The following is a 12,105-nucleotide window of genomic DNA, read 5'->3' as shown; positions in this document are numbered from 1 at the left end:
TAAACTCTTGAACTGGCAAAACAGTTAGTGTGAAACCCCCCCCCCCCCCCCACAGCAACTACAAGAACTTATCGAGGGGCGACACAACTAAATACATCGTGAATTTAATCCTTGGGTAGTCAGTCTGAACGCTTCAGTGCAAATCTTCACTTCACGGCAGTGCCTGCGGAAACGGCTCTGTGCAACCAGCATATTTTAAAATTTTGTTTACATATACTTTATAAGCCAAGTTACTTACATGTCTAAAGTGTCCTGTCCAGCTTTACTTCACATTCTAATACGTCGCTGGTACATGTGGACAGGTATATAATGTACTTCTGTTTGTATGAAGCACAAGAACACTACAGTAGTATATACGATTTCGTCCATTTTTTGTGCCACATACACACAGAAATACGATATATACCTGTCCACATGAACCAGCAATGTATTAGAACGTGAAATGAGGCTGGAAGCTTAAATTACGTAACTTGAGCTATAAAGTTCATTTATATGCGAGAGCTTGTAAACAACTGATGTATAAAGCAATGTCACAATTTCTGAACGTATCACACTTTGAAACTGGCTAACTGCACGGGAAATAAAAACAATACAGCTTACTTGGACCATGCTTTCATTCTCATAACCAGTATATAGTTAAATATTCAGTCGCCGACGTAACGGTCGAGGATGCAGTGTAGTCCCATCACTGCATAAGATATCTAGCGCAATCTAAGTATCGTGGGACCGACCATTGACCTGCTGCAGTATCACAAAGGACAGCGCTGGGTGCTGGGGATGTGCGTCGCAAGTTATTGAACACTCGCGCGGCTACTACATGTTACACCTTCAGATGGTTTGCTGGAAATCTGTACTATGCCCGGATTGACGTCGCTCATTGGAGCCAAAAGCTTCGGTGGTTGATTATTTGTCAGTTTTAGGCTGCAGTGGTCAATAATATTTACAGTAGTGGACAGCAGGCATGTTATTCTGTTTTCTGAAGAATGAGTGAAACAATGCTGTCGGTTATCCTATGATATGTAATCGCTCAGTGACTGCATATCCACATCGTTTTCCTCACTACTCTTCTCCCAATATTTTTTTCTTGTCCTAGCGTTTTCCCCTTTGCATAGTCCACATCACAAAACGTTTACGATCAGTTATATCCTAGTATAGGAATGCCATTAAAGCAACATGTCTGCTAATTGTGTAATGTTTTAACGGTGTATGTCCTTGTTCTCTGGCACCAATATGGGGAACTAGCACACCAATCACGGCTGAAGATACGATGTGGTTCTGGTAACCTCCTGACCTCACACAATAACGCTCTACACGATTCGTTAAACGGGCAGGTAAGTAACGTGCAGTTATTCAGCGTCAGAATAAACTGAGTGCATCCTAATAACTCTGCTGAGTCCGAACTTCGACAATTGCTTGCAGTAAAATACGTTCAGCAGCGAGGCACGGTGTGATTCAGCGAGAACTCCAGCAATCTCTAAGTCTTTTCTCTGATCGTAACTTCCACAGATGTCTTCGTCGTCGTTTTTTTATTGTTATTGCGGTCTTCAGTCTGGAGACTGTTTTGATGTTGCTCTCCACGATACTCTACCCTGTGCCAGCCTGTTTTATCTTAGAATAACAACCTCGATGTACATTCCCCTGAATGTGCTTACTGTATTCATCCCTTGATCTCCCTCTATAATTTTCAAATCGCACACTTCTCTCCATTTCCAAACTGCCGATTCGTTCATGTTCCAAGAGGTGTCCTATCAATCAATCTCACCCTTTAGTCAAGTCGAGCCATAAAGATATTTTTTCCTCAGTTTGATCAGCACCTCCTCATTAGTTACTTGATCTAATCATCAGAATTCTTCTGTAACAACATATTTCAAACGCCACTATACTCTTCTTGACTGAACAGTTTATCGCCACATTCCACTTCTCTACAAGGCAACACTGCAGACAAATGCCTTCAGACAAGACTTCTCAACATTTCAATTTATTTTCGGTGCTAGCAAATATCTCCTTTTCAAAAATTCTTTTCTTGATTTGCCAGTCTGTATTTCATATCCGCTCTACTTCAGCCACAGACAGCTATTCTACTGCTCAAACAGCAAAACTCATCGACTACCTACAGAGTCTCATTTTCAAGTTTAATTCCATCAGCAAAGTCTGATTCAAGTCAACTATATTGTACGTAACAGCTTCATCGCAATTCCATTTTCTTATTCATTATTAGACCTATCCCTGCATTATATCCATTTCCTTTTGTGTTGATAAACCTGTGCTGATCTGACCAGAAGTCCTGTTCTTCTTGCCATCGCACTTTACTAATTTCCACCACATCTACCTTCAGCTTTTCAAATTTTTCTAACTTACTTACCCGATTAAGGGATTTAACATACCACGCTCCGATACGTAGAATAATAATTTTGGTTTCCTGATCACAGCATCCCGGAGATCCGAATGGGGGACTATTTTAACTCCGGAATATTTTATCCAAGAGGATGCTATCATCATTAAGCAAAACAGTAGCGCTGCATGCCCTTGCTTCTCCTAGCTTTCAGGCTATGTTGGATAATGTTACAAGGCCAGTTCAGTCAATCATCCACAATGTTGCGCCTGAAACTATTGAAAAGACTGCTCCCCTTTTCCACGAATCATATGTTTGTCTGATCTCTCCACAAATACTGTTCAGATGTGATTGCACGCACAGTATGGGTATCTGTATCCCGTCTCAGAACTGTCACAGATCGTGCGGGGCTTCCGCAGGTAACCACTTTTTATAAAATTTGAACCGCTGAGGTCGCTGTTGTGCAAATACCTTATCGGTAACGTTGTTGTAATCATCTGGGAATCTCAGCACCATATTCCCTGAAGCAAGGTTTGCGCCGATACCTTGTTCGTCGAAAGTATTGCATCGTTTCCGAACAGCAGTGCGGTTTCGTTCATAATAGGTCACTACTGTACTTTGTAGGTGGTCTGATACATACTAACTGCTCCATAATTCGATCCTACAAATTACCACCATTAGATGACTGTAGACAAAAAATACCCTTTCAGAGAGACGACTTTGAATCTCACACATTTATGTTTCGTTAAATCTTTGGTTGCAAATCACTCTGTGAACGTACGGCTTTAGCAGACTTCATTAACCGTAGTTTTTCTCGGTCCTTAATTCCATGCACTTCTAAGATTGTTCAACACTTTATTTGAAGCTTAGGCAATGCCACTAACATTCTTTGGTTTTGTGACCACGGTAAGTCATGAAATTAAATTGATGCCGTAAGTGCATAGATTGAGGTCATGTAGAACGTTGCAGCAAAACCGACACGCTGGTTTCCATTTCGCAACGTAATGTACCGACACAATCAGTAGAATTTTACTGTATATGACAGGGCCACTCTATTTTTAAGCACATTTCATCGTGTCATTTATCGAAAAGATGCGCCCAAATACCTGAGCTTTGAATTTCGAATTCCTGATTGGTTATCGAAACCTGATCCCTTTACCAAGCAGATGAATTTTAATCTTACAAGAAGAAAATTAAAAATCTCTGTATAAATCACCTGTATAGAATATTCCTGGAAGATTAATAATGTGTGCCGGATCTAGACATGGACCTGGGTCCAAAGTTCGAGTACCGATCCTGTATATAGTTTTAATTTGTCAGTTTTCAAATCACCGCACACTGCTCTATAGAGTTCATTCTAGAACTTTATAGAACTTCCGAAAATTATGGCGATATTATGTTAAGAAGTCATTCTTATAGTCTAACTACTATAGTTCCACATTTAGGTTCATCTAGTTAATATTTAAGGGACCGACTAAGTGCTGTAACCACTGGAAAGTTTCTGAAATGTGTCAGAAACTTCGCAAAAAAGAAAAAGCTTTCCAAAAGTCGAGGTGTCACACTCTACACGACAGTATGTCCACAATGCTTGTAAATACACTCAAGTTCACTCTGATTAGAGACATTCTTCAAGTATGCATCTATAGATTTTCATACCAAATGAATGGCATCAACCATACTGTCTTACGTAAACCAATGGACACCATATCAGAGAAATGCTTACCGATATGGGTTTTTCTTACGCACGAATCGCGACTGCAACGGGAAAGAGGTTAAATCATAATGCTAGCAGAAATACATCTGTCATACACTGGTTTATGGATTATAGTTGTAGATACAGACTCATATTTGAAATATAAAGACTCATGTTTGAAATATTAGCTTTGTATACCTGAAGATGGTCTGTAATATGACTGAACTTGGTTGTATTAATAAAGATTACTAATGTACAGAAGGGTGTAGACATAGACACTATGGTTTTTGGCAACTATCTGAAAGCTGTAGTCATCGTCTCTTGAAGATAACGCATAAAAGCTTTCCCTTATCGTGCGTCGAGAGCGGTGGAATTGTGGGAACGTGTACATCTGCAATCTACATCTGCGTGACTACTCTTCAGTCCACACGTAAGTGCCTAGCAGAGGGTTCATTGAACCACATTCACACTATATCTCTGCCACACACCCAGCGCGCGGGGAAACCAACACATAAATCTGTCCGTGTGAGCTCTGACTTTTCTTATTTTATTACAATGATCATTTTTCGCCAAGTAGGTGGGCGTCAACTAAATATTTTCGCCTTTCCGAGAAGAACGTTGGAGACCGAAATTTGGCGAAAAGATCTCGCCACAACGAAAATCGCCTTTGTTTTAACGATTGTCCCCCAAATCGCTTATCATATCTGTGAAACTCTCTCCCTATTCCGCAATAATGCAAAACGACGCTGCCCTTCTTTGAACTTTTTAGATGTCCTCCGTCAATCTAATCTGGTAAGGACAGCACAGCAAGTCTCGAGCAGAGGACAGATACGCGCAGTGTAGTTAGTCTCTTCAGTAGAACTGCTGCATCTTCTAAGAGTTCTGCCAATAAAAAGGAGTCTTTGATTCGCCTTCGCCGCAAAATTGTCTATGCGATCGTTCCAATTAAAGCTGTGCGTCGTTGTAATACCTAGGTATTTAGTTGAACTGACAGCCTTTAGATATGTGTGATTTATCTTGTAACCGAAAATTAATGGATTCCTTTTAGTACTCATGACGACGGCCTCACACTTTTCATTATATAGGGTCAACTGCACCATAAAGACATCTTGCCTAAATCATTTTTCAATTGGTTTTGATCTTCTGATGCTTTTACTAGGCGGAAAATGACAACATCACCTATAAACAATCTAAGATGGTGGCCCAGATTGTCTCCTAAATTGTTTGTATAGATTAGAAAGAGCACAGGGCCTATAACACTTTCTTGGTGGAACGCCAGATATCACTTTCGTTTTACACGGTGACTTTGGGTCAATTAGGGGCTACTACGAACTGTGATCTTTCTGATAGGAAATCACGAATCAAGCAGCACAAGTTAGACGACATGCCATAGGCTCGTAATTTGACTGGGAGCCGCTTGTGGGGAAAGGTATCAAAAACCATCAAGAAATCTAGAAATCTGGAATAAATCTGTAATCCCCTTCGGAAGCACTCATTACTTCGTGAGAATAAAGAGTTAGTTGTGTTTCACAAGAACGCTATTTTCTGAATCTGTGCTGACTGTGTGTCAACAGATCATTTTCCTCGAGATAATTGATAATGTTCGAACAAAGTATAATTATCTTAAAAAATCCTACTGCAAACTCACGTCAGCATTAACTGCAGGATGCAGAAACGTGGACTACTTATTGCCCATCGAAAAATTACATGTGGTATAACCACATAGCTTTCGATTAAATGAGTGGGGAAAACCTGCAAAAAGTAGTAGCCATAGTTATCAATCCCCTTCGGAAGCACTCATTACTTCGTGAGAATAAAGAGTTAGTTGTGTTTCACAAGAACGCTATTTTCTGAATCTGTGCCTTGGTGGAAATGTGTATTAACTACAGGAAGCAGAAAAGGTGTTGAAACGGCGGAAGAGGGGGAGCGGAGAGTGCAAAATTCCGATAATCTAGGGGAAAGATTTCCAGGAGAACAAGAATTCACGGCAGAAATGTGAGCGCGTTTGGCATAATCGGCTCCAGCGGACCGTGGGCAGTGGTGGGTACGCACTGCACTGCAAGTCCGCTGCTACCCCCTCCCGGAGGAGGACGGAGGACGTAAGCCTGTGGTCTCCATGGCAACCGTGACTGCTGCCACGTGTCAAGATGTCTCACGTAGCACTAATCAATAATTGGCCCAGGCCGGCGCGGCGCGGCGTGACGCGGCGACTCGATAGGTCCCAGGCTCGAGACCAGACGGCGCGCCGCCCGCCGGATAGCATGCACTGCCTTCACGCTAATACCCGAAGCCAGTGCGGTTTTATTCTGATGATTAATTTGTGTCTTTACTCCTCAGATCAATTTAACTACTTTTAGAGGATAGCCTATGGCTGGTTCTTTCTCCAACGGGTCTCACAGTACTAAAAAGTAACATACAGAATTAACACCCACTGTTATATTTCTTACACTGCTTTTGTATGACGGTGATACTCGTCTAGTATTTATCCCGTTCAACGTGTCTAGTGTACAAATGTGGTGTCGTCCGAAGAACGAGGTCCCATGACAAGTTTGGTACCTCACGACGGAATAACGATTATGGTCAGCGGCTGCCTGACGCAGCAACGAATGAGACGGTGTAAACAACCTCTCAAAAGGTTCCATAAGCCACCGCTGCTGGAGAAAGTACTTGCATCAGAGAGCAGTGCTGATCAGTCGCAGTCTGCAATCATACACTACTGGCCATTAAAATTGCTACACCACGAAGATGACGTGCTACAGACGCGAAATTTAAACGACAGGAAGAAGATGCTGTGATATGCAAATGATTAGCTTTTCAGAGCATTCACACAAAGTTGTCGCCACCTACAACGTGCTGACATGAGGAAAGTTTCCAACCGATTTCTCATACAAAAAACAGCAGTTGACCGGCGTTGCCTGGTAAACGTTGTTGTGATGACTCGTGTAAGGAGGAGAAATGCGTACCATCACATTTCCGACTTTGATAAGGGTCGGATTGTAGCCTATCGCGATTGCGGTTTATCATAGCGCGACATTGCTGCTTACGTTTGGCGAGATCCGATGACTGTTAGCAGAATATGGAATCGGTGGGTTCAGGAGGGTAATACGGAACGCCGTGCTGGATCCCAACGGCCTCGTATCACTAGCAGTCGAGATGAAAGGCATCTTATCCACATGGCTGTAAAGGATCGTGCAGCCACGCCTCGATCCGTGAGTCAACAGATGGGGACGTCCGCAAGACAACAACCATCTGCATGAACAGTTCAACGACGTTTGCAGCAGCTCGGAGACCATGGCTGCGGTAACCTTTGCGCTGCATTACAGACAGGAGCGCCTGCGATAGTGTTACTCAACGACGAACCTGGGTGCACGAATGGCAAAACGTCATTTTTTCGGATGAACCCAGGTTCTGTTTACAGCATCATGATGGTTGCATCAGTGTTTGGCGACATCGCGGTGAACGCACATTGGAAGCGTGTATTCGTCATCGCCATACTGGCGTATCACCCGGCGTGATGGTATGTTGTGCCATTGGTTACACGTCTCGGTCACCACTTGTTCGCAGTGACGGCACTTTGAACAGTGAACGTTACATTTAAGATGTGTTACGACCCGTGTCTCTACCCTTCATTCGATCCCTGCGAAACCCTACATTTCAGCAGGATAATGCACGACCGCATGCTGCAGGTCCTGTACTGGCCTTTCTGGATACAGAAAATGTTCGACTGCTGCCCTGGCCAGCCCATTTTCCAGATCTCTCAGCAGTTGAAAACGTCTGGTCAATGGTGGCCGAGCAACTGGCTCGTCACAGTACTCCAGTCACTACTCTTGATGAACTGTGGTATCGTGTTGAAGCTGCATGGGCAAGTGTACCTGTACACGCCATCAAAGCTCTGTTTGACTCAATGCCCAGGCGTATCAAGGCCGTTATTACGGCCAGAGGTGGTTGTTCTGGCTACTAATTTCTCAGGATCTATGCACCCAAATTGCGTGAAAATGTAATCACATGTCAGTTCTAGTATAATATATTTGTCGAATGAATACCCGTTTATCATCTGCATTTCTTCTTGGTGTAGCAATTTTAATGGCCAGTAGTGTAGTTTAAGACGACAGCGTTGTCTTAATTCTGGTCCAGGAGAGCGAGTAGTATTAAAAGTCAGAATATTATCGAAGCTTATTCTCTGTTGTACACAGAGAATAGACTACTATTTGTGTCAAGTAATAAAATTATGGAGTTTAGCGTCAGTAACAAGTACATTTGACACTCATGTGGAGACGGATTTTGGCAACTTAATTATTCTGTCTCGTCCAAATTTTAATAAGGTGATCTAATACTTTGTGCCTGTAGTAGTATCTGCTCGCCCTCCTCCAGAAATAAATTTAGGTTTCCTAGAAACCACTACAGTGCGGACGCAAACGTGTCAAGTGGTTTTATCGTCAGACACTGCCATAACGCATGGCTAACTCTTTGGAGGAGTGGAAGCAGTGATTATTATCAAAAGAACAGAATCAGTATTTGAGTATTAGTCGACACAGTCATCTCATCAGTTTTGAAGGAAAGGGTATTAGGGCTTAATGTCTCTTCGACAGCGAAATCATCGAAGAGGGAGCACAGGCTGCGATTGGCGAACAATGGGTAACTAAAACGGCTACATCGTTCCCAAAGGAATAATACCGGCATTCGTCTTAAACAGTTTAAGGCGAAAACCGAAGAGCTAAACATGGATGACCAGACAAAAGATTTCAGCCGATATCTTGCTGAATGCGATTTCAGTTCCACTGCGTCACCTCGCTTGGTATTAGTTTTAAAGATTCATCTATTTTCTATGCACGTACCAAACATAAAAAACGATTAAGAATCAATTTCCCATCTAGCTGTGCAGTGTTCGGTGATTCAAGTAGAATCTGTTGATGTGCGTTCCCGCGCTAGTTATTTAGTTACTCAATTCTGAATTCGGTGTAGTGTTAACACTTTTGTGGAAACTGAACACTCCCTGGCGTGTGTGAGCTCTGCCTTGCCAGTGATTTTTAGTCGCGCTGCAGAGAGAATGGCGTAACATTGGGAAACAGCCTGTTGGTCTTCCTCGTAAGGTTGTCAGATAGAGAGAGTAGGGACTTGGTTCCTCACGTTTCAGTTTCCCAACAGAGTACATATTTGTTCAAAAGAATTTTCTTATCTTTTTCCTTCTTGTATTTCTCTCTTTCTCTCTCTATCACACACACACACACACACACACACACACACACACACACACAATTTGTGACTAAGCTTGGTAAAAGCTACAGTCGCTCTGAAAATAAACCACAAATTTTGCGCATAAATTCCTCGTTGAGTAGCAGCTGTACAACTAGATAAAATGTGGTCCAACATCTTATAAACGGTATTTGTTCAGGCGTTCCCATGATTCTCATATGAACGTTACTGGACGCAGTAGCGCAGTGACGTTAAGGTACTGAATCCGAATTCAGCAGGTGTTTGGTTCACAATCCATCCAGTGATCAGTATCAAAGCTTCCTGTGGTTCCTCTAAATGATTTAATGCCAATGCTGCGATGACTCCTTTGAAAAGTGTACAAGTGTGTCCGTTGCATATTCTCGCCGAACCCGATTTTGCAATCCGTCAATAATTATTTCGTCAGTGGCGGCACGTTAAACTCAAATCTCACTTGTTTCCGCGGCTTTTGTTGCTCGGTTCCATTAACAACTACAGTGAAATGAATATGTGAAGAAACAGCATTTAAACGGCTGATGAACTGCAAGTGACAATGAAATATTTATGCTTGACAGTTAGGAACGTGATGTTCAAATTTACATAACGCATTTAAAACATTAGTGAGAGAAGCAACTATAGCCGAGAACGAAGGAATATGAATTGGAAGAGAAGATAGTGAGGAGTAAACAGAAAGAGATAGCGAAGAAAATGTTGGAGAGACGATCTTCCTGTTCAAATGAAAACGTGCCAATTGTATTCCAATGACTTGTATAGTATACACATCAACAACCCAGAATTCCATGATTTCTTCAAGTTTATCCCTAACAGAAATCATTCAGTAGTAATTAATCGTACAAAATAAGCTTATTATTCATGTGAAACGTATCAACGTAAAAACCTTAAATAATGGTCTCCTGCATAACTATACTTTTTGTGAAATGGAACCTTTTTCACTCAGCAGTGAAGTGGAACTTCACTATAATCTTACAGCTGTGTAAACATTACAGAGCGTTCTAGATGTCTTGATCCCTAATATTGTTTTAATTCAAAAGCGAAGGGACTTCTGCTGAGAAGGTTAGTTACTCTAGAACAGAAAGTAAATAACACGTTAAAACATCAAGCTGGTAGTTACAACAATATGCGATGTAATAACACTAACCATTCTGGGGATTAAAAACTACGCTTGAAAGCAGAGCCGAAAATAAACTGTTTGAAAAGTTTACGAAATTTCACACTGCCTGTGGCAGATGTATAATGTTCTCCGAACAGTAGCGGACGTTCCAAAGCTGGTAGAGCAATAAATTAACGTAAATCATTACGACAGCTGAATGAAACTGCACTGGTGCTCTCAACAGGCACCCAAATTGTGACAAATTCAGGAAGCAAATTCCACACTGAACACAGCTCAGTTACATTGTAAAGTCAATTTCCTCTATTTCACGTCTATGGTCAGAAATGTTTTGTCATCAGACTACCGGTTTCGGTCTAAAATGACCATCTTCAGATCTGCAGCAGAATATGGAAAAAATACAAATACACTACCAGATTGTCTACAGCTTAAAACAATAAACTAGGCAATTCGGAAAGTATTACTGACATACATGTATAATATATGCAATAATGTCAGTTTTGTATTTCCTGCTAATACGCGCCACCAACGGAAAGTTGAGCATTTCATGGAAAACTGATTTATGTCAGTTTGCTAGCCGAAGCGCGACGTGACAATCAAGCATCGTGCAGCTAGAGATGACATTTATTTATAAATATTACAATAAAAACAGTCTCAGTGAAGACATTTCAAAGTGAAACTTCCTGGCAGATTAATACTGTGTGCCGGACCGAGACTCGAACTCGGGACCTTTGCCTTTCGCGGGCAACTGGTCTACCAACTGAGCTACCCAACCACGACTCACGCCCCGTCCTCACAGCTTTACTTCTGCCAGTACCTCGTCTCCTACCTTCCAAACTTCACAGAAGCTCTCCTGCGAACCTTGCAGAACTAGCATTCCTGAAAGTAAGGATATTGCGGAGACATGGCTTAGCCACAGCCTGGGGGATGTTTCCAGAATGAGATTTTCACTCTGCAGCGGAGTGTGCGCTGATGCTGTGGCTAAGCCACGTCTCCGCAATATCCTTACTTTCAGGAGTGCTAGTTCTGCAAGGTTCGCAGGAGAGCTTCAGTAAAGTTTGGAAGGTAGGAGACGAGGTACTGGCAGAAGTAAAGCTGTGAGGACGGGGGGTTACTCGTGCTTGGGTAGCTCAGTTGGTAGAGCGCCGACACGGTAGCTCAGCGTGTTCGGTCAGAGGGCTGCGTGCTCTCTGTAATAAAAGAACTGAGTCAAAGAATCAACGATCAACTTGAACGGATGTCTTGTGACGTCCGCCCAGACCAAATACAATGAACAATATCGAACAAAATGAGTAAAAAAAAAAAAAGTTGGTAGAGCACTTGCCCGCGAAAGGCAAAGGTCCCGAGTTCGAGTCTCGGTCCGGCAGACAGTTTTAATCAGCCAGGAAGTTTCATATCAGCGCACACTCCGCTGCAGAGTGAAAATCTCATTCTGGAAACATTTTAAAGTCTTATTCATCGCTCTTGGTGACACAAAAGAAAGATGCAAGACATGCGGACAATCAGTGCTCGATTCTTTTGGCCGTTTATGAATATTTATTTGTGTTACGACTTTGATATGGAAGAGAAAGATTCGTTCAATCTTGTAGAAGCGTTTGTTTAAGCTTCATTTGTGCATGCCTGGTGTTCCTAGAGGAATATGTAATTTACTGTTCTGGAAATTGGGAAAAAAAAATTGATAACTGTGCAATTTGTACCTGTGTCGCAACTGTCCACGAACTGGCTTTTCTCTATGAACGT

The sequence above is a fragment of the Schistocerca serialis genome, chromosome 3 (assembly GCF_023864345.2).
Source record: "Schistocerca serialis cubense isolate TAMUIC-IGC-003099 chromosome 3, iqSchSeri2.2, whole genome shotgun sequence".
Lineage (NCBI taxonomy): Eukaryota > Metazoa > Arthropoda > Insecta > Orthoptera > Acrididae > Schistocerca > Schistocerca serialis.
Note: the sequence above shows the minus strand (reverse complement) of the source record.